Below are 24,340 nucleotides of genomic sequence, written 5' to 3'. Positions count from 1 at the left end.
TGTTTCTGCCTCCTGCATTATACAAGGCATCAGTATAAGCTAGGGTATAATATTTTACATAGTTCTAGTAATTTGTATTCACAGAAATTATTTTAAGCTAGAATGGAAATAACAAGGGCTATTTGAATTAAATGGATAAAGAAGAATCCATTCTAGGGCAAGAATGGAAACCTGGCAAAGGGCTATTTAAAATAAATAAATGCATATATTCATACATAAAAATGAGAGTAAAAGCTAAAATATAAGTTTCAAATCATAAGTGCTGTGAAGTTGTTTTTCAAACAACAAGGATGAGAAAAGAACTGTACTTGATTGAGGACAGACTATGGAAAATTGAAGGGCTCTGTGTGGCAGTAAAGGGTGAATTTAGACATAAAAATTGGGTCAATCAAGTTAGTATCTTCCTAGAAAGTTCTTGACACAATGGTACCATTAAGCTATTAAAAGCTCTTGTGCTACAGATGGCATGGACACCACGCCAAGATAAAAGTTAAACTACATCTAGACTCACAGTGGCTTACATTCAGTCAGTGTCCCTGTCCATCATACTTTCCCACTTCTATAACTGTGACTAGGACAGGCAGAGAGATCTTAGGTGTACCCATATCACTCTTGAGAGGGATACACCATCTTTGGGACATGCAGGAAATATGAAAGCGATCAACTTGAGCTGCAATGTCAATGCACATAACTGAATTTGTGTTCAACCACTATATACCACAGAATGAAAATGACTTAATCTAAGGTACTTTAATTTACCACTAGATTTGAAAACAATAGAAGAATATCAACTTCATACCCTTTTCTATTTAACCTTGTTTTCCTGAGCATCTTTGCATCCAGGTCATAACGATCCTTCCTTGGACCTCCAGGAACATTTCTGTGAACATCTGAAAGTTGTGCAGATTTCTTTCTACTATTTATCAGCTGTGTTCTGTCTGCCTACTTTTTGACCAGACAGTGTAAGATATCTTAGATTTCCCTCAGCTCCATCTTTCAGTGGAAGGAGAAATAGGTATGTTTTATCATATTCTTCATCCTACGTTTGGGTTTGATACATGTTGCAGGGAGTCCTTCTGTGGCTGATGCAGTGAAAAGTCGCTGAAGACCTTTTTATCACAGTCTCTGGCTAAGTACCACAACTTGACTGTCTTTTGGTCATCTTTTTGCTCTCCCTTCTCCATGTTCAGTGCAAATGCTTATCCAAATTGCTTATTTTAAATGTCTAAAACTTGTGAGTCAAGCTCTTCAAACATATATTGGGATTAAGGCAAGCTGGAAAAGCAAAAGAAGAGCTTGGAGTTTGCTTTTAGTTTCAGAGCCTCTGAAATTCCTTCAGGACACAATACCAAGACACAAAAGCTGTAGCTCTATTTCCATCTTTCTCCTCTTTTTAATAAAAGAGAGTCTTGTTTAATCACTAGTGTAGAGATGTAGACGATTTCAAATCCCCCATTAGTACTGTGGTATTTCCAGATCAAACTGCAAAAGCTGGTGCTGCTAATTTAATTATTCTGACATTTTCAGACTGAAGAGCAAAGGCAGAAGCAGAAGCAGCTCAGTCATCCTTGTGCCCCTACAGGGTAACAGGTGAAAGAGTAAATGCAGCTTGCCTAAGATGGTAGGCTCCAGGAAAGCAGAGCAAAGCCACCTCCATGCCCTTTTCCTCCTACCTTGGCAGCCCACTGCAGGCTACACAAGGGGAGTAGGGGGCAGGGAGAGCCCCCTTTTAAGCTTGCGTACCATAAAGTTCTCCTCATCTGTGAATTCAACCACTGCTTCTGTGGGTTGGCATTGATATGCACAAGTTGTGCACATTTCTCTTTAATGGCAATCTCTTGTAAAGGCCAGGTAAAGAGAGGATATTACATTTATCCTCCTCTGTGTAGGCAAAGATTTTTATTTGTTTTTACTAATGGAAATTCATCCCTGTTTCAAAGTATTTATGGTGCTATAAGTCATCATCATGGCTAGGCTTCGCGAACGAAGATTTGGGAAGGCTCTATCCACATTTGTTGCAGGCACGCTGGTGGCTTATGAGGCCAATTCATGACAGACATATTCGATTGCAAAAGGCACAGCAGAGACTCTTTAGATGGTGTATTCTGCAATACACGGTTCTTTCTGCGTTGCCTTTTTTCCTCGAGAGTGATCCTGCGTGTGTTCTCGAAGGAGACAGTTGCGTTATAGATGGTGTGTCTCCAGGCCTCCCGATTTGAGGCCAGAGTAGACCAGTTATGGTGATCAGTATGGCCAAGGCTGAGATGTTGTTTCATGGAGTCCTTGTATCTTTTCTTCGGGGCTCCTCTCATGCGGCAGCCAGTGGCAAGTTCACCATAGAGCAGGATCTTAGGGAGCAGGATCTTAGGTCCTTCATCCTGGAGACGTGCCCTGCCCAGCGCAGCTGTGTTCTCAATAACATGGCATATTGACAATATTATTACAGCACAAATGAGACTTGTCTCACATCAGCTTTTACCCCAGTCTCTGAAGTAGGTTTCTCATCAGACAAATGTAACATCATCCAAATCAAGTTTCTAAAATTCTTGACATTTGCCATCACTTGTTATCTTTCCACAGAGAACTGAAGCAGTTTTTCTTTTAAAACTGTAAAATCAGTAAACTGGGTATTCCATTTGTTCATGAAAAATGAAACTGATGCAAAGTGAGCAATCTGGTATTGACTGAATATGGAGTTAAAAATATGAAGTTACCTTTCTTCTGTTAAAACATTTATATTTTACATTCAAATATTTATATTGCCTACTGAATTTGTTTGGAGAAGATATATAAAATGTGCCAACAACAAATTAATACAAAACTATATTAACATGAATGAATGATCTTTGCTCACACTATGTCATCCCAATCCTATTTTGTATACGTTGTCACTGAGTATTGAGTATCCTATCACCAGGTCTTCAGTTTTGCTACTACAAGTGGTCTAAATCTTATCCCAAAATCTATCTGTGAAAGATTGTCCTTGATGATATTATGCAACTGGTTTCAGTTATCTTGAGAACCAACAGAGCTGTACAACTGATCTTTGTTAGATTACTAATATATTTTTAACTATATAGCTGAGTTACCTTTATATTGGATTCAGTTAACCGCTTGAACTTACATCCACTTCAGTTTTATCCAGCAAAGGTACAGAAACACAGTTTCACACTTTTTAGGTATCCTTATGCAAATGTCCATCCTTGTCTCAGTGTCATTCTCAGATTTTAATGGTTAATTTTTCAGAATTAGGAGCAAGGGTTAATGAAAAGAAATTTATGATGCCAAAACTGAAATGTGTGGAGGCAAAAGTATTATCAAGTTTCAGAAATGTAGATTGCCTTTGGGTAATTTCAGCAAATAAATTATTAGGAATTTCAAAACAAAATTTCACAAAGTTATAATGTTAATTTATGCTAAGTATCTAGTAAGCTGTTTTCTTCCCCTTGGAAAACAAAGATAATGTTGTAAGCACCTATGACTAATAAGTTTCATTTACATACATTTCTAAGGCTTTGGCTGTTGAATTGCAAATGTTTTGGGGATTTGTAAGAACAGAAAATAGACTGTATAATCTACTGCTTCACAGATTAAGATGGGAGAGATTTAATGCTAGCCATCCAATGTCCCTGGATAGCGAAAGAGCAACTGTTACTCACCAACCACTGATTGACAGCTTTAGCATTGCATGGATGGGTATTCACTGGATTCTCACCAGCACATGGGAAACTAGGAAACAAAGGTGGAAGGTCCAGGTTCAGGTTTGCAGAAGATTGCCTAAGAAAGCATGGGATATCTGAAAGAGATCAGAGATAAAAATCAGCTAGAGACAGCTACACATTCACTTTTGATGCTTTACCCACTAAAAAGGCTTATATGTTCTACTGTCCATTTTCAATACAATAAACATTTGGAGAAGACAAAAAAAATTCTTGTTCATCTCCCCAATTTGACTCTAAATGTCCCTAAGTTCACATCCAAGGAACATATTTTCAAAAATCCTACTTGTGTTTATGTGTGGTTTATTATCATTTGTAAAATGTATTACAACATGGTATTTGCTTTATTTTGAAATTATCTCTCTGGTAGACCTGTATCTAAAACAAGCAAATACTTGCCAATTGAAAATACAATTTGACTAAAATGTTCTAACTTGTGTAGATTAAGGTTAGGTGTCAAAAGGAAGTGTATAAACCTAAAGACAAACACATTAAGTTATTCAAATTCCATTAAAGTCCCTGTTGCCAGTTTTTCCCATTAGCTAGATCTTTGTAGCTCTCAACTTAGATTCTGAATTGATCATAGAAAGTCTTCAAAAGGAGTGAGCATGTGTATTTTCTGTCTTTCTCTTTTTTGAAGGAGTAATGACAACATGCCCCTTCATTGGGTTGTATGATATGGCACACATAAGATCAGATAGCTGTAGTTTGGAAAGGGAACAGGAAAACCCATAGCTCAGATCTGGAGTGATCCTGCACTTCATAAGAATGCAAGTTGCTACACTGGTATTCTGGACTTTGTAATCCACCTGGGATGTAGGATTATCTTGCTCCAGAGGAAACTTGCTCTGTTCATTTATTAAGTGCAGGACTTAATTGCATGTCTGGAATGTGATTACAACCCAGAATTAGAGTTTTTTACCTTTAGATTTGGACAGTCTAGAAGAAAAATTCAAAACTTGTACCTTTAACCACTTGAATATGTTAAAAATTCTGAATCTGAACATCAAATTGAGTTACCCTCATTATTCAAAAGCCTGGCTTTCATATTTGTCAAGGAATAGGAGGCAGGCACTTTTAAAAATGTGGCTTCTTTCTCAGGAGCTTAAATTTAAGTATCCAAGTTTGCAAATATTGCAGTCTGATTTGTAGACATGCACACATATTCACACATGTTTATCAGGGAGTATGCTTTTGTTTAGGGTGTAGTTATTGTGCAGTGTCATATTATGTAAAAGTTGCCTTACTGGCTTGTCTGGACAAAGTTTGTGATAATTATACAAATATTTTTTCTGCTTTGAATAATCATGGCACACTGAACGGAGTACTAAAAGTACAACACAATAAAAATGAAAAGAGATTACGGTAATAGAGTACAGTGTTAATGTCATACCTCAGTTTTATTGGTATAATTAAAATACCTTTAGATCATGCCAGTTCCTAAATATTTCAATTTGTGTTCTCCCTTTATCAGTAAAATTTCATGGAGAGATGTCACTCATGTTGGCTTTTAGCAGAATGATTTGTCACCTCCACTGTGAAGTTGAGCATCGTGAGCAGTGATTGCTGCAGAAGAGTCAAGGGACTGTGTGGGGCAGCAGATGGCCAGCTCACTTACACTTCTTTGAAAAGTCTCACTTAAGGCCGTGGGCAGCTGCACAGGATGCTACGATGGTATTGGCAGATGAGATTACTTCCAATAATTTCTCTCCATCTGCTTTTAAGTGCTGTTTTCAAGTTGTTCACTGATTCCCCAACCCTTGGAAGAGGAACACATAAGTGTTCCTTAATCCACTTGTGTTAAAATGAGCCCAGTTAGCTTAAATAACCAGTATGTTATATAACTTTGCTCTTGCTCATGTTAACCAAGGTGAATTGCTCCTAGCAAATGCAGTTCCCCTACCAGACGTAAGAGTTCATGTTTTCAGTAACATGTAACTACTGCAGGAAGGACCTATGTCCAGAATAGCCAAAGTGTCAAAAATGCCATTAGTTTATTAGATAGAAAAAGGCAAATGTGCACCACATTTACAGTTATAAATTAAATAGATCTGATGGAATTTGGGATTTTATTTAGTATACCTTTTTTTCTCCAAGAAATACAGCTATGTATCTACGCTCTCTAAATATGGCAGTTGAATCAGTGGAGTTATTGTCATATAAAAATGGTGCAATATTGGAACATTGCTAATATAAACCCTCTTATAACTACAGGAATGTTTCAGCTAATGCTTAAAGACCTATTAGACAACCAAAAGCTAACAATTTATTTAAAAAATAAATTGCTTACAGCAAGTGCCTTGGTATTATCTATCAGTTGGACTGGAAATGTCAGTAATGTAGGTGAGCAAAGAGAATAATACTTTTCTTCTGTTTTGATTGTAATCAATAAGTCTACATTCTTCTGTCAGCTATGGACTGGATAAAAATTGGATATTCCTGTCTCACCCTGTTACACTCTCAAAGAGATGAAAATATTCCTTCTTTTCCACTAAATTTAAATTCAACTCAAATTTCAATTAAATTCAATTCAATTTCAATGCCTTCACATAAAAGGAAATTTCTTCTTCCTCATCTTCCTGTCCTCCAGGAAGCTCGTATCCCACCATTGCAACACTCCAGTCATGGCAGCCATCACACCACACCTCCATGATCCCAACAAAATTACAGTCCTGCAGCTGCACACAGATTTATAATTCATTTTGTTTATTACCCATGCAATGTGCATGAGTGTACAGGTGCTTTGGAGACACACTTCAGCATGTTGAGTTCCCAGAAAGGGTTTTGGGAACTTCCCCATAATGGTGCTTGCAGACACTTCCTTGCTTCTGTGAAAGCTCTAGAGGTGGACCTCCTTCAGACTTTTTTTCTTAATTTTGTGATCTCTGTCTGTAACATCACTCCAGGTCCTCTGCCTGTCAGACTTATCACGATTCATCACTTCTTCACAGGGCTGCTGGTAACTTTCTCTCTCCCCATCACTGCTAGCTTAAAGCCCTCCTTACTAGGTCAGCCTGAGAGCTGGCTACTGGGCAGCTCTGTGTAGCTTTGGAATTGTTCTTTCACTGAAGAGTAATAATATTGTTCACGTGAAAGGGATGTATATGGACTTCAAATAAAACAATTTCTGTAAATACTGCTGCTACTTAAACAAGTCCACGTATTTCCATGTTAAAATATGAGATAGAATGCAAACCTTTGTAAATCACAGTCTATTAAAATAAAACAACAATAGGTCTAACTTCTGATGATAAATTTCATTATTTTTGTGTGTTGCTAGTCCTTAATGTGTTTTGGTCTTGTTTATTAACATAATACTCTTGTAAAAGTTAATTGTTACTTTTTTGATCTTTTTCAATTTCTTTCTCCATACAGTAGCACACTTCTGTGTCTACAATTATTATTTTACTGTTGCTAACTTGTTGTCAGCAGAAGCAACATGAAAACAGTTTGGGAAGATGAAAGCCACCTGCATTGTGCCTTGCCAGTGAGAAGTGTAGCTCAGGGAGGCAGCAGCAGAAAAAATTATATATGGTTAGGGGCATTTTGCTAATCAAAGAACAAAGAAAGTGTGCTGCCCATCTATACAAAGCAGGTCAGGCTCCATCTCAGTATCTCAGATGCACTTGTGGAGCTCTAGTTTCACTTTCTAGTTGATGTAACTATTCCACTGAAATAATGTTTCCTTGCACACAATACTTTCCTAGCTAATGCTAAATAGGGCTCTGTGAGACATTCCTCACCCATGTGTGTTAATGTCATTATATTAAGCCCTGGTATCATTAAGAAATTTCTAGTCCTTACCTTCAGAGCTTTTTTTCAAAGGCAGAAATTAAATAATGACACTGTACCACCATTTTTCCAGGTGCTGCATTAATATCATTCTCCAAAACCTGATTAACAATTACTGACAGTTAATTAACAGTTTCCAAAACCCACTGTACACAGCATAACTGATCTCTTACAAGGACTTCGTTATTAGCTTTATTACTCCTATCCCCAAAAAAGGACTGGCTTTGGGGTATACATTTCAGGCTAGAAATACACTGACTCTCTGAATGCAAATGTTCCAGGCCGTGTGATGGACTCACACCTTCAGCTTGTTTTGGTTAGTCAGCTGCACGTGACCACCATTCACTTCATTCTGTGTCCAGGTAAGTACTAACATAAAAAGGACAGGTATTGATACTTCTAGGATTGCCAGTTTACTTATTGCGTAGCAGTGCCCCAAAGAACAAAGCTGTCTTCAAGCCTGCACACAAAACACAGATTTTTTTTTTTTAATCACTGTTCATTGATATTGTAGTGGCCATTGTTAGAGAAATAAAAGGTGCACATTGTTTAGTGGCCATAGAGAAATAAAAAGCACGTTTTGTCCAGCCTGCACATGAATTCATGCCTCAGCTGCACAGCACAATGGCCACAGCATTGCGTGCAGAAAGGCAGCATGTGGCCTTGCTCCCCTCCATCCAAGGGTGGGTAGTAGATCAAAGTAGCTCCATTTAGAGCAAAAGGCTTCCAGTGGTGCAAAAGGAAGGTTAACCAGGATTTTTCAGTCTAAAAAACACATCCTGAATATTAATATGGCTTGGCACGAAGGCTGCACCACAGCTTAAAATTTGGCAAGATGCAGCAACAGCTTTGGGAAGAAAGCTGCCCCTTCTGTATCAGAACTGCAAAGCAGAACAACAAAAGTTGTGCATGTGGCAAGCCATGCGCTGGCTGCTCTCCACTAGGTCCACTTAATTATTGGTCCCCTTGTTGGTGGGGACTCCAGGTTTATGGGCAAATGGGAACTGTAGGAATGGGCAGGGCTGGACCACAAAGGGACACCAGCGAGCATGTTAGGTGGTGACCACAGGCTGATGGAGTGCCCCAGGCTCCGCTGCCCTTTGAACCCTCTGCCCGGGCCTGACGGTGACTGGACACTGACAGCTCAGGATGACAGGTCCGGACATGCACCCTTTCCTCCCGTGGTGCCTCTTCGCTCATCTTCAGTGCTGCTGTGGCCTCCCCAAAGGCTCTCTGCCTCGCACTGTCGATGCAGGGAGAGAAAGCACCAGGTGCCTGGCAATACCAATGTTATTTTCCCTGGGAGTAATTTCCCCTCTTCAGGGAGAAAGGATCTCTAGAAACTCCTGTGTGGTACCAAAGTGGGAAAAGTGAATGAATCCTGTGTTATCAGGTAGTCAGTTATGGGATTTTTCCTTTTGGAAATGAATGGAAGAATAGCATTATGATATTGAGGAAATTAAATAAAACTTCTAAAACATGATTTTTTTCAAATGGATCCTTATTATTCCACTGTCTCCACTTTCATATAATGTTTCTCAGTGTAACTAAAGCATTTAATTCCCTATCTTAATTTAAGGTTATTTTATGAGGTGCCTTGCAAACTAAAGCAAACAAGTGAAACACCCTGATGTACTCCCTACCTGAATAATGAGTAGGAAACTCAGGCTCAAATCTGGCACACCTGTCTGCAGCTGGGTACAAAATCTCTGCTCTGGTCATCTTCCTTTGCTGGGGCTGCAGTGACAGCACAGCTCTCCCAACATTTCATGGTATCATTGGGGTGGTAGAGGAGGTCTTGGAAAAAAAAAAGGGAAAAGAGAGCAAATGCATGCATGTGTGTGTCTACACATATGTGTAAAGATAAAGTCTCAAGCAGCTAAGCTCAGTGCTGCACTCATGGCTTCTGTGACTCCTGAGAGTGTGAGAATATCTTTATTGGTGTGGACCAACAGCCCATCTCTATCCAGTTTCTAAGACTAGCCATTGAGTTGATTCCCAGGAAAGAGTAAGAATAGAACAACCATATATGACACATATGACTCTTATTTTAATCTCTGGCTCAGGGGATTTTCTGTAGCTCATGTGGTTTGGCTTTTTAGCAGACCTCACTGGACCTATCTTCCAAGTACTTGTCCGATCTGCCCTTGAACCCATGTAACCCTTTTGCATGCAAAAGACTCTAAGTCTGTGTTTATACTATTAAACTAAACAGAGCCAGTTCACAAGCACAAGCCTTGTCCTGTGGTGCTTGATACTGTCAAATTGTTAGTAAGGACCGTGGCACAAGCTGATCTTCACTGTGCCCAAAGAAAGTCTGGGGAGTATGAAGCATCAGCACACAGAACTCTCACTTGTCTCCCTCCAATCTGGAGCAGTAAGGCAATTGTCCCCTGGGACCATTCCTGAAACTTTAATCTCAGTAACACTCTGTGGTTGTGTGGTGACCTGAAGGAGATGTATTTGGCTGTCTGGATGTGGCTACTGTGTTTGAGTGGATAGGAAAGCTTAGCACTGCAGATGCAAGTCTTGTCATACTAGTTAGTCTCAAGGCCAGAAAATGGTTCCTGGCCTGTTTTATCTACTAGCACTTGTATAGCTAAGAGACTGACATAATCTTTTGTGCCAAGGGTGCTTGGAAATTCTGTTTCTCCAGAGCCAGGAACAGGATATTTAGTTTTGAAAGAACACATGTACTAAAGCATCCTAGAAGTTTTCACTACATTCCAGAGGCCAGTTCCCTTGATTCTTTAATGTAAATAAGAATAGTTTCTTAATCGCAGTAACAAGCCCTTCCTGTTAAGTAGTGAAGCAAGATTGTCACTGGCTGTAGTACAAGGAGGGGGGTATCCTGCTCAGCCCTGTTGGTTTTCTTCTTTTCATCTTGCAATAATGTTAAGTATCTCAGCTCCCAAGCCTCTTTACTGTTGCATTCCTCTGTGTGGTTCCCCAAATAGCAGTGTTCGAGAACTAACCACTTGGTTTTCCTGTTGGCTTTTTTTGTTGTTGTTTTGTTAACTTATGTTAATAAAATACATAGGCCTACTTCATACCTTGAAGTGATTGAGCCTGTTGGTGGAGCCTCTTGTCTTTACAAAAGAAAGGGATTACCACAGCATTTGTGTCTGGATGGTATAGGAAGGATTCTGTAGGAGTTCTGTAGGAAATTGGGATTCTTGTGGCACAGGGCAAGTACAACATATGGCAGCAGCTCCACTCTACTAAACAGCCTTGTCTTTAACATGAGATCATATCAAGAATGAGAAAAACCCTCACTGTATGCATGCAGTGTTTGTACAGTGTTATGATGTGCCAACAAAGATGCCAGTCAGCTTTTTGCTACATAGATGTTTCTTAACTAAAATCTGAACCTTGTTGACCAGCAACTCATTCCCCATATGGCTCCATACTGTCATCAAATAGTATAGCTTTATGCCTGTCAATGCAAGACTGCAAACAGAAGCCAGCCTATGACACTTTGCTAGTGTAAGAAGACAGTACTTTTGTTTAATAGAAAAATTTCACACATTGTGGATGACACAGTTTTGTCAAAGAGAACCCCTGGTCTGGTCACAGTCATGCTGACAGAAGGCAGCTTTTGTCAATTCAAGTTAAGTCTTTGAGAGAGAAAAATCCTGTTCTGTGCTGAGGCTTTTTAAAAAATACATATATACACCTACCTACCTATATATATGTATATAGATTTCATATATATATAAACTGAAGGTGTAGTTTAACATTGCAGCTCCTCTGACAGTAAAGCCTCTTTTATGAAGTTCCTACCCCAGCACCCTTGCCACAGTTTGCTTCTCCTCACAGCTGTGCTGTTGGAAGCAATGGCAGCCCGCCATTTAAACAGGATAGCTGCTTTGCCTGAAGTTGAGTGCCTAGACAATCTAATGCCCCCAGATTAATTGAGCAAGATCATTTCACTCATCCATTTTGTAGTATGAACAAACAGCTACATCTGTGCTTCTGACCAGCTGACTGTGCTGGTATAAAGGTAAACCGGCAGGAGAAATAAACCCAACTCAAGAGAGATTATAAATCAGAGTTACAATTTAATAAAAATAATACAATAAATACAATTATATGGACAAATAATTGGTTTTAACCCTCAAAACCCAGCACCCTGGGGCATGAACAGAATGATGTTCATTGGCCCCTGTGCTGAGCCCCACATGGTCACCCTGAGTCCAAAGTAAGAGGAAAGGAAAACCTGTTGGTGAGAGTGCTGGTTGCAGTCTGGTCAAGGGTGGTGATCGCAGTCCAGTCGAGAGTGGTGGTTGCAGTCTGGACAAGATTCTGGTCCTCCTCTGGATCCGACGAGTGGGCCCAGAAGTCCCAAGACCCCAAGATTACATACACTCAGGTTCAAGTGGGAATGTCCAGTACCTCTCCCAGGGCGGACAGTTCCACAATGGGTGATTGTTAGTCCTGAGATACTTTTTTGAATTCTTGGTGGCCCATTAGCAGATGTGACCCCTCAGGCTGGGTGTGGAGGTACTAATGACTCCCCGGAGGGGAGTTATCACACCTGAGTTATTGGTGTGAGGATAGGAACATCCTCCTATCTCACAGGCTTCTTAACACCCATCTTATAGCCTGAGGGGTCAGGTGTGTTCTGGGTAGCTGCTGCAAATGGTTTATTGTTAACAGTTCCTGAGAAATTACATAGAGGGTGTAGAATACACAGTTTGGGTTACATCCACACAATGATGAACTGGTCCCGGCTGCTCTAACTAGGACACTGACAAACTGCTCTGTAGGCATAGAAACAATGCATTGCTAGAGAATAAGTGAATATTTTACATAAGAAAGAACAGTTCAACAAAGAACAACTGTTGAACAACTGTACACAAAATTTACTCTCTGATTTAGAATTTGGAGGACTCTAAAAATACAGTGTACCACAGGCAACCTCTTTAATTTCTCGTCCGTCTGCTATTTCTAGGAAGCCTAAGGCAATGACTGTCTCTTTTCTTACGTTTATAAATGCACCCACACAACCAGGCTGCCTGGTTCTAGTTCAGAATGCACTGTTATCATTATGAAAATAATAATGATATCACTATTATAATATTGTGTAACTAGCACTATTATAATATTGTGTAACTAGTATGGTAAGATTAGGTTGAGCAAAATGCACTCCTTTTAAATCTCTCTCTTGTTAACATGGAAGTCATGACAGACTCTTGTGAAAATAATCCTATGTATAAGATTATGCAATTTGCAAATAAAAGATGTGATGGTCCAAATTTTGGTACAAATATGACAAAAAAGTGGTGCATAAACTCTGCTCGTGGAGTTAATTGTCTTTTTCTAATGATGTTTGTGGGCAGAAGATCTGGAGCTCATGGTAGCAGCAATGATAAAGCACAAAGAGAGAGTTTTGCAAATGCCATTTCACTTATCCTATTGCAAAGAGTCCATGGACAATGAAACCGTGACAGTTTGATCGCAAATAATCTGGTCTAAAATGTATATGCTGTCTTTTCACTGATTTTCATTTGTGGGGTCATAGTTTCAAACATAATGCAAGTAATGAAGGTTACTAGCCAATCTTATCTATATGTACAGTTAGAAGTTTGTGTAGTTTTTTTCTTAACAAAATACTTTTATACTCTCGAGAAATGCCTCTTCCAGTCATATCTAAAGTCTAACTGCCTTCACCAAATCCAAAATGTATGAAACAAGTGGCATTAACATTTAAGAATTTCTGAAGAATTCAGTATTTTGTCAGCTGTTTAGGCAGCAGAGAGATTGTTTAAAACTGGATCTTACTTGGCCAACTCAAGTGAAAGACCCTTATGTAACTTGACCATAAAACTGTCCACTCACCTCAACTTTCACCATATTCTTCTATTGATACCTAGTCTAAAACCACTAACTTGCATGAATTTGAAATCTGTGTAGATTTGATCTAAAATCTTTTCTAAATATCATTCTGTATTTAGAAACATTGCTGTGCAGCCATGGGCTCAAAACTATCCACTTTCATTGGCTAAGAGAAAAGGGAAAGGCACAGCTTTAACCTAGTGAAGTCTGATCCCCCATCAAATAAATGTTTAAGTACTGATGCGCTGGGGGAACTGGCTTCATAAAAGAAGATTAATGGTCTCTAGACAAAAAAGCTTGCTGTCTTTAAGACATGGATATTAGTCACTCTTGAGTAGCTGATTATTTGGTAGAAGGATTTGTGGACTAGGGATTTTTTGGCTGGCTGATAATTCTCACTTCTGAGGCCCATGGAACTAAGTCTTTTATTCTTTTGGATTTTTACATTCACTCCTGAAAAGAAGCAAAAAATACATTTTTGAAAGAGTCTGTCCTTCCACTGACCTCAGTGGCCTTTATTCACTATACTTAGTGTTTCCTCCAGCTGTCTCTAGGTACACTGCTGTTGTTTCTGTGGTGTTTAGGCTGCTTGTTTCTCTTCTGAGTACATGCACAACGCTACTCCAGCAATGCCCAACCACTGTGTTTGTGTTAAGCTCCCAGAGAAATCCCTCCACCCACACAGCTAAGCATCTGACCAGCCATGCATGTGGCCTGTGTTTTGGGCGGTGGCTCCTTATTGCTCCAACAGTTTCACTGAATAAGGAAATTTAACTACTCCTGGTGTGTACCCTGATGGAGGGTAACTCAGCAGCTTCAGCTACATTTCATTCAGTGTTAACACTATTTTCCATTGCATGTAATGCAAGGATTATTTGATTTTTTAATGCTTCAGCTTGTTGTTGGTCTTTTATAACAACAGAATTAAATAATGCTCAAAGTTTAATCCAGCTTCCATTTGCTTGGAGTACTATAAGTCCCTCTATTCTGTACTGAACTACGGCAGTGTATGAACAGTACTTACGGTATCTGATCTTTGCTATTTAAAGTTGTATATTATTTAGAGGTCTGTAATAGAATAAATTAAAGGCACAGTTACCGTAGCAATCAGTATTATAGTTTATCATAATTGAGTGAAAGGTATTGCACCATATGGAAATAATAATGTCTCCAGAAGAGATAAAATATTGCCTTCATCTTACTACTACTACTAGTATATTTTTAATGTGTGGTTAAAAATCACGATGCTGTTGCTTTTGAAAGTGCAAAATTCACAGTTTAACAAATTATTTCCAAATGTAGATTTCTTCTAAGAACTTTATGGTTTTGTATCGTCTGTTATTGCCACATTTTGTAGATTCCACAACATAAGACATCAGATGACTTAGTTCAAATGATTCTCTATTGTTTCTAATATTTTTAACATCCCAAAGGGGGAGCGGGGTGGTATTTATATGTTTAATAATTTCCAGATTTTTGAGCTGCTAGTCTGTTCAGTTGTCTGGAAAAAAATCTGATGGCTATTATTCATCTTTTTCAGTCAAAAGTGGTTTTGGTCCTCTGGTTAGATTATTAAAGCAAAACTGCTCCGTTTTGTTGAGGCATATTTTCACTTTTTGCTTACATCTAATTAAGAATAATTAAAAAATTAGGTTTTAATAGCATTCCATTGAGTTCCTTCTTTTGGTCACACATATATGTGGGGCTGACCGTGTGATCCACATTTTCTGATAGGAAGTTTATTATAGTTATATGTGTCTATATTTGCATACTTTCATCCATATAGATATTTTTTATTATGTATTATTATTGTGTCATATATAATAGTATGCAATTCCCATAATAATGACTTGACTTGGGGGTCAAGTCCTTAGATTTATAGAGAGGTAACCTAGCTTAGAAAACTTGATCTAATCTCTCTCTAAAGTGAATTCAAATTAATCTCCCATCTGAGCAAATTCTCAGTGTAGATAGTTATAAGGCAATTCAGTCCATAAGTGGATTTGACTTAAAATTCTAAATAACAAAAACTTCAATTATTAAGAAAAAAAGTAGACAAAAGTCATGCACTGCATTCAGATGAGCTGATTGTTTGCAGTGCTAGGAACATGGAGGAGCAATGAAGATTTACAGGAAAGTATATACTGAATAAAGCTGATTGTATTAGTGAAAGTCCTAAGCTATGTTGGCATGTATTATCAACAGCACGATTGCAACAGGCTTTTTCTTGAGCTTATTGTTCTCATATTTTGGGGTCAGTAGACCCATTATCTTTGTATTAATTGTAAAATGCTGCTATGGCTTGTTCCTTTCAAAATCATATTGGGTATCTATTTTTTATTCAAATAAATAGGGATAAAATATGCAATTTTATATGTGGTCCATGGAAGCCAGTGACTATAATTGTCATACTGTATTTTCCTTAGAGAGGCATTTATGAACTAGAAACAGTTTAAGGAAATTAATTAGGTTGGTTAAAATGAAGAGTAAAGTTTTAAATGACAACATGAAAAGAGACAGCCTCTATCTTTGGCTCTTATATGGAAAAATAAGAACTATTGCTAGGAAATTTGATTGTAGATGAGGCCAAAAAGCTCAGGAATCATCTGTTTGAAATCACTTTTCTAGTAGGCTGAAACAGTTGTAAATTGTACAAAATGCACATAGGAGGGACACAGCTGCAGAAATAGGACTATTATCTTTGTTGGTACAACACTTTTCATGTCCTTCTGTGATATTAAAACTGTAAGCAAGTATTTAAATGTATATATATCTCAGTAAAAACTGCCATCATCATACTTTTAACCATCTGGCTGATCTCAACAAAGATTTTTAGTGCATAAATAGTCTAAAGGAGTGACTGAGATATAAAAGCCAATAAGAATAGGGGTAGACTGATCTTTCTGCAAGCCTGGGAAATTTTTTGGTTTTGGGGGGAGGAACTGCTGGGCAATGCAAGAAATTGCATCAGATTCAGTCCGTTTTCATCCATAATTTAGTATTTTTCTAAGGCAGACTTCATAATTCTTCCTTCAGAGTTGAATTCTGGATTCAAAACCAACATCCCATACATAACAAGTTCTTGAACAGGTTGTATTTTGTATACCAATAAACAACAGTAGCCTAATGTCCTTTACATTTTCTAGCTAATGAGGTGAAAGATGTATTCATTCTCTTAATCCACTAGTGAAGTGTTATGTTCCAAAATTTACTGCCAAGTGAGGTCGGATATGTAGGGTTTCATTCTCTTTTCCCTCCTGCCAACTTTTCATAAAAGGACAGTCAAACCAATGGGAGCACAAGGTGAAATGGACTCCACAAATTATATGACTGTCATAGTGTAGCTTCCTAAAACTAACTCCTCATGAGAGATTATTTTGTTTAAGTGACAGCTAGTAGTGTTTCATTCAATGACTTCTGTTCAGATATCACAGAATCGTATAATCATTTAGGTTGGAAAAGTCCCTCAAGGTCACTGAGTCCAACCATTAACCTAATACTGCCAAGTCCACAACTAAACCATGTCCCTAACATCCACATGTGTTTTAAATACCTCCATGGTCATTTAACCACTTCCCTGGGTAGCCTATTTCAATGTTTGAGAATCAATTTGGTAAAGAAATTTTTCCTAATATCCAGTTAAAATCTCCCCTGGCACAACTTGTGGCCTTGTCCTCTCATCTTTAATTTTAGCAGGTGAGCCTCAAATGCCTAAATTTTCAAATTAAATGTAATGTTCAATAATAAATAGACCACAGTCCTTTTCCTCTAGTAAACAACGGAAAATTTCCAAGGGACTGTGCTGCAACTCCACATGCCTATAAAAATCTAGATGATCGAGTAGTTTGTTGTAGTGCTATCAGATCAGTTAGTTGAAGTAGTGAGTACAGAATGCACTTCAAACCTGTATTTTGGGCTAGTCTACTAGACCTAATGTCTCTTTATGATCATGGATCAAAGGTCCACTTTTTAGTTCAGACCTAAATGTTTCCATGTCATTGGGAATATTGCCGATCTTCAGCAGCAAGAGTGGGATTTGATTTAGTCCCCTTTTTTTCTGGTTATGCCCATATTGTGGGTCTCTTACAACTCAGAATATTCCATGACAATATATATAGCAAGGAGATGCACATATCTTTCCACCATCATTTGTGACACTTATCCTTCTGAGAAACTACTGTACAGAGAAGAAGCAGAATGTTTGTTTATATGCTGTGATTTAACTTTCCAGATTCTCCTGAGAACTGACAGTTTGTGGCTCAAAGCCAAAACCAAGATCTACAACACTCTTGTGAATTGCAGAGATAGGTTTTGTGCAACTATAACTGTGCTGAACTTTGTAACAGCCTATTTACAACTTTTTTAAAAAATCACAATAACTTTCTGACTAACCCTCAGGGAGATGGAATTTTGAAAAACAGAACAACAACATGAAGCATCAGACAGCACGTGACACTGAGCATGTGTAATCAAATACATCATATGTATTTCTGTTCTCTTTCTATGCATGGCTCATTGAAAAAAGTGGGGTTTTGGTTGTTTTACTGTGAAATTCTTCTTTTCAGTCTATAGCAGATCTGAGGATCCTTCTCTGCTGTTTCCACATCCAGGGGCCAAATTCATGCATGAAGCTATGCTCCAGTTAAAGACCCTAACTAATGGCTCCTAAAAGGACAGAGATTCTCACTACAATTGATGGATTTAGGATTAGATTATACCATAGTGGTACTACTGGACTGTGCCAGTCTTCTGTCATCAAGAGATATCTCACCCTTGTGGAACCATTTGAATTTTCCAGCAAGTATTGACTCAGCCATGCTTTGATTTTTTATTCCTGTTCTGCTTCAGAAAATGCAGAAATGTTCACTGAAGACATATTTGCAATCAACAGAACATCTATCAAAAAAACTTGCTTGTGAAACAAGCAATTAGACACCTCTTATCCACAAGATTTTCTCTTACATTTTAAAGAGTCTACACTAATCTTAATAAGTATAGGAAACTTAATTTTCCCATAGGAAGCTACAGTTTTTGTACTCTGATTTTGCTCTGCTACAATTCTGTGCATGGTCCCACACTAATCTTGTTGTAAAGAAAACAAGATTGTAGACTGAAAACCTAACAGGCTGTTTAGGCATATACTGTGCAATACATACTATGAAATGCTTAAAGCTCCAAAATATGTAAACTGGCATATTTTGTTGGAAGTATACTCTGTACCCTGCATGTTCAAGAGAACAATATTATTTCTGAAGTCTTAAAATAATGGGCCTACACTGTGAGGGGAACAAAAAAAAAAAAGAAAGACTGTTCATTTAGAATTGATATTTGAGATATTTTAAAAGGCGGTTGCTAATCAGAAATTATGTATTACTTGGTCTCTGTCAGCATTCCCATGGTAGACATCAAAATTATTTAATTAACTAGATGAGTTACTCAAAATTATGAATGGCTTATAAAAGGGAAAGTATGCTGTCTTCCACCAGACTAAAATCCTAGATGAAGAAATGCAGTAGGTGAGTAAATTGAAGCAAAGTGGGAACTGATGATAAATAATACAAGTGGATTTCCTGGTATTATTTGTATATCTGAGTTACTTGTAAAAATTATATGTATATTAATTGGTTATTTAATCATAACCTATAACGTTCTTAGGCTTTAGCAGCCAGAAGGTTAAGATACATATCAGCAGGCATTCATGTAGACCTGAGACATGCCCAGTGTGATCGACAGAAGAAAGGATCTTAACTCCTGTGAGACCGAAAAGGCTTTGGGTGTCCCATGTTGCCCAATGTCGGACTAAGATGCATTGTCTGATATCCAAGATAAAACGAAAAAGTAGAGTTGCAAAGAGAGGAGGTATGACAAATATTGCCAATCTGAGATCAGTAGCTCAGTTAATAGGGCAATATATATGGAGTGTTAAGAGACGCCATTCTCAGATGGAAATGGTTGAGATCTGTGATTTTAAATTGTGTAATTAAAAAAATTGACTTTAAAACTATCTATCTTCTTTTACACACAGATTGCTGCCACAGTCCGAGGGGGATGGGGCCGTGACACAGCATGGATGGGTCTGGACACAAGGTAGGGGTGCAGATGGAATCCTCTATTGAGGCGTGCACGAGATTTTTTATCAGTTCAAGCGGGGAAAGGGCCAGAACATGGGGTGGAGCATGAGACAGACAAACGGGGGAACAAATCGGGATAGGGACACAGGCAAAAGGGGGAGGAATGTGGGAGGAGCCGGGGAAGGAAAGGGCGAATGGTGGCTGTCTCCTCTCTGCAGCTTCTCCGGCCAATCAACAGGGAAGCAGGGAAGTGGGCAAGCCTGAGCATGCCCGGGAGATACAAATCCTGGGGAAACATACAATGGTTATATACATAATAACTGTAAAGTGTGTAAAATAAAGTCCTGTCAATTGCTGTATATCTTCCTCCATGCCTGGAACTGTTCTCATCCTGAATCTTGCTCCTTCACAGATCGCCCCAGAAAACATCGTGTTTTAGCTAGGGGGAAACTTCTCAATGGAACTCACAGCATATGCTTTTAACTCTAACACCATTCTGTGACAGACGATTTTACAACTTGGTATTTTTCGTGCTCAATTTATGTCCTTCACAGTTTTTAAGAGTGTCTTCTGTCTGAAGGCCACATGGTAACAAAACACATAGATTTGCAGGCATTAAAATTACTGCCTTTTCTTCTGTAACATATGTAATATAGATAATATATAGTGAGATATTGTTGTACTGTAAAATAGTATCATGAAGCTGTGAGATTGGTAAATAGGGAAAAGAATCAGTTTGTGCTAAATTAATTTCTCACATATTTGCTTATACTTTTTGTGTTCTGACCCTAATTGTATGCAAATCCCCCTTAACATTAGGTATGTTCATGACCTTCTAATTTATAGAATGATGTAAAACATACTGTATTAATTTAAAATCAAATACACATAAAGAAGGTCGGTTCTCCATGCACTGTCTTCTTAGCTATAGCCTGCTTCCAGTAATCCATAATCTTTCCACTTCAACGCCTCGCTGAAGTTTTGATTTTTTTATTAAGTTGGTTTTTTGTTTTGTTTTTCTTTAACTTGCAGACAGAAGTTCAAGTGTGTCAGTAAATCCAGCTCCAGCAGACTGTACACTTTGAAGTAGCAGCATTTCTCCTTTTATCTCTTATGACATGCAATTTGGAATTTGCACAATACCCAGGTTGTAGTGTAGGTGTGGAGAACGTCTGGTCCAGCAGCAATAGCTTCTCTTCTTATGAAGAAGTCCTGTGAGCTAGACTTTTTCCTTCATTTCCTCTTCCCTCTAATCCCTCTGTTCTCTTTAAATTCAGTAAGACTTTTATTGCCAGACACACTATATAATGTCTAACTAGTACATAAAAGAGATGAACACATCTCCGGATAAAAGCTTTATAAAAGGAAACCTATCAGCTCTTCCTCTATTAGGGTTAACAAGACATCTCCATTAGTGAAGGGAATTGTTTGGTAACTGTTTCTGTAATACCATCAATACATGTCCTTTCATTATATATGCCTCTGATAGCAAAGAAATGTCTCAATTCAGCTGATTTCCCAACAAAGCATTTGTTATTTCTCCTTTGGTTTCCTAATTTTATCTGCTTCCAAATTCAGTTTGTTCCATCACACTAAATTCAGATTGCCATCTTCAGACAAGCAGCACAGGGTGGCATTTGTGAGAAGTGCAGCAGAATTTTGTACTTGGTAAGCCTCCATGCTTGGTAGAGTCTTAAGACCCAGAAAACACCTGAGATGTTCACGTCTAGCCCCAAAGCAGGAGAAGGTTTGCAGGAAATTTTCATTAAATTATGTTCTTACTAACAGTTGACAATAATGCTGAGATCTTAATCCCTGCTTTTGCAAAACCAGTGATCTAGAAAGTATCTTTTAAATTAAGTATTATATCAACTGACTGCTTTATAAATCTGAGCATTGTTCCTCTGAAAGCAAGAACATATTGAGGAAATCCTACTTTTTCTTGACTTCAGAAGTTTGTTGTACATAAAACTTCAATGTTTGCAAAAAGAAGAGCAGAGATTCACAAATTAAGGGGCTTTACAAATGTGGATTTAGCCCTCAACCCAAGAAGAGCTATGTATTTCTGAATTTCTGCGAAGGTTTTTTTGTCTGAAAAGGGAAAAGATTTGCAAAATAACACAAGTTTTAAAATGGCATTATAAGGGAAGCTCACATTCTTGACAGTTAAATTTTGGGGAGTATAACCATATGCATTACAAGGGTATTACACTAAAAAGTCAGGATTGCTCCATGAAGTGACCATGCAGCTGAAAGTAGAGCTACTTCAACCACAACTCTGCTTCTGTGTCTTGTCCTTGTAGCAACACAGCCTCCACGAAAAAGTATCAAAAGGTATGAGTTAGCTAAGGCACCAGAGAAGAGAGCTGAATATTAAGTGGGAGGATGAAGTGGAAGGGGAAAAAAAATACATTCTTTTTGTGCTTCCATAAATGACACTTTCACTCTCTAGAGCGATGGGAGGAGGACATGGGATTCTCTGATGCTCAGTGCTCCTCAGCTGGTTCTCTTCCAGTTTCCATTGTTTAGAACTGACTATAGAGGTTCAGTATAACCCTATATGACTTTTGTCTCTCTCTCTCTCCTCCCAGTAAGAGTGAATAAACAGGAAAATAATTGCAAAGCCTCTAGAATAAACAGTAAATGTAAATGTGGAAGTTCAGATCTGGTATAGCTTTATAAACATCGCTACTTTGCATATTTAGCCCCTGGTCTTGTCCATATAGAACTGTTTCATTGATTTTACTAAAGTTTGGGCTGTAAGTGTAATTCAGCTGTTAGCCATAGGTGTGTGTTGGGGTTTTCAGGGTATTTTTTTTCTTTATAAATTTCTAATCTGGCTTTCCAGATACATTGGTATTCATCCTCTGATTGCTAAGTATAGTTTTGAACCAAATATTGTGATTCATTTAACTGTATTTTAATGTGGTACCCTTTGGTTAAGACAGTGGAGACAGCTAATTGTTTAGCAAAATCTGTCAAACTGACTTGATCTTTGACACATCACTGGCTTTCTACTTGCTAAGGTGATTCAGCTACATCTTTTTCAGTGTTAATTTTTCATTTGCAGTGCTTTTTGTTCAAAGTGCCCTGATGCTGCATTAACCTCGTTTAATGCTTTTTAAAAATATATACTAAATTCACCAATTGTGTATTTTAAAAAAAAATTCCTGCATTGCAAATATTTCCTTCTATTAACGGGACTTCAAAATGGTGTGCCACAACTTGTAGAATGTTATAAAAGAAAGAAAAGAAAGAAAAGAAAGAAAAAAATGTTTTTTCTGATGGTGAGAATCAAAATTCAGCTTGATAAAAATGTTCATGCCACAGTCTGAAATATAAGTTATGCTGGTATTAGTGTGTGAGTGGTGTACAACTGTGGTGAAGGAAAAGGATGTTCTCTTTCATTCCTTCCGTCCCCTAATTCCCTCTGCCCTATTTTACTAACCTTCTCTCAGTATTTCCCATGCAATTTTTTTTCAGTTTTGAAAGCATCATGCTATAAAAGCTCACCCAACTGAAAAGATACCTGTATGTATACAGTGTGACAGGAAGAAGGCCTTTTCTTTCTGCTAGACCTAACCTGAGTTCTCCTGATACATGCTGCCAGACAATCCCAAAGATTTGGACTTCATTACCTAGAAACAGTTTTTAAAACCAAAGTAAAATAAAAAGGTAACAGCAAGCTTGCCAGCAGTAGTTGGGGAAACCAAAACAACACCAACCCAAAACAAAACCCCAGCAAAAATGAACAAAATCCCCTACCTGAAACCAAAGATGCAGTATATTGTGCTTGATCAATTCTCCCTTTGTAGATCGGCTCCCAAGATAGTGAGTCTGTAATTCAACCCTGGACAACCTGCGACCTCTTTTGGTCAATTAATAAAACGAACACGAGGACAAAAGAAGAATTAAAAACCTTGGTACAGGCACCCATCGGGGCATTAAGCAAGGCTGATCTCTCTTCTTTAATTCCCGAGAAAAAGTGTCTACTCTTACACCATATTATTCATAAATAAAACCAGATATTTTTTATCCTGCTATGTACAGTGCTCCTTTCAAGATGGTATTTGAAAGGTGTAAGCACTGAATAAAGAAAAGAGAAAACAAATGGAATAGTTGATTCTAATTATCTAAAAAGATGATTTGTAAAAAGTGCAGTTTTCAAGATTCACAGCATCATGACCAGTACCTTGAGCAATAACATATATACTTCTCTCTTCCAGTTGAATTTTAACACATGAACAGCTGATGAATTACTGAAAGGTGAATTTCAGTTTTAATGATGAAGGAGTTGAAAGCAGAACATTCATTCCCACAGCAGAAGATATTTGTATAAACCAGTATCTGTGAGCATTATTGGTTTTATTTTTCACAAGGAGCAGGCTTCTCTGGGTGAAGCGCCATTATATATGTCTATGCATATAGCTCACCATCCCCTTCCTCATGAGATGGCAGGAGAGCTTCAGAAAGAATGGTCACAAATTTTGGCATTGCCAATTCAGATTTTCTTGATCATAGTTAAGCCAAGTTAACAGGGAGCAGAATATGCCTAGCAGAATGGGAGCAGAATTTGCAGTGGCCAAAACCTGAATGCAAATGCATGCATTGTGCAAAATCCACGTGGACTTTCAATGTTGGGTTTTTTGGGGGGATGGACTGTTTGGCGCTCTTTTCCTGGGTTTGAGAGGATGTTGCAATAGAAACAGTTTTCTTATAGACTAAAGGAAAAGTTTGTAAGAGTTCAGAAAACTCTTTAAAAAAAGACAGTTAAGGGAGGTACATCCCTTATGAAACGAACCAAGTCCTGGCCCAGAGAGCAACGTCTGGGGAAACGTAGGTGTGTGGGTGTGCAGGTGAGCGCGTGCACATACATTTCCCCCCATCTACCTAGGAAACGCAGGTGTCGTGTGAGCTGCA

Source organism: Lepidothrix coronata, unplaced genomic scaffold (assembly GCF_001604755.1).
Source record: "Lepidothrix coronata isolate B3197 unplaced genomic scaffold, Lepidothrix_coronata-1.0 Scaffold3, whole genome shotgun sequence".
NCBI lineage: Eukaryota > Metazoa > Chordata > Aves > Passeriformes > Pipridae > Lepidothrix > Lepidothrix coronata.
Note: the sequence above shows the minus strand (reverse complement) of the source record.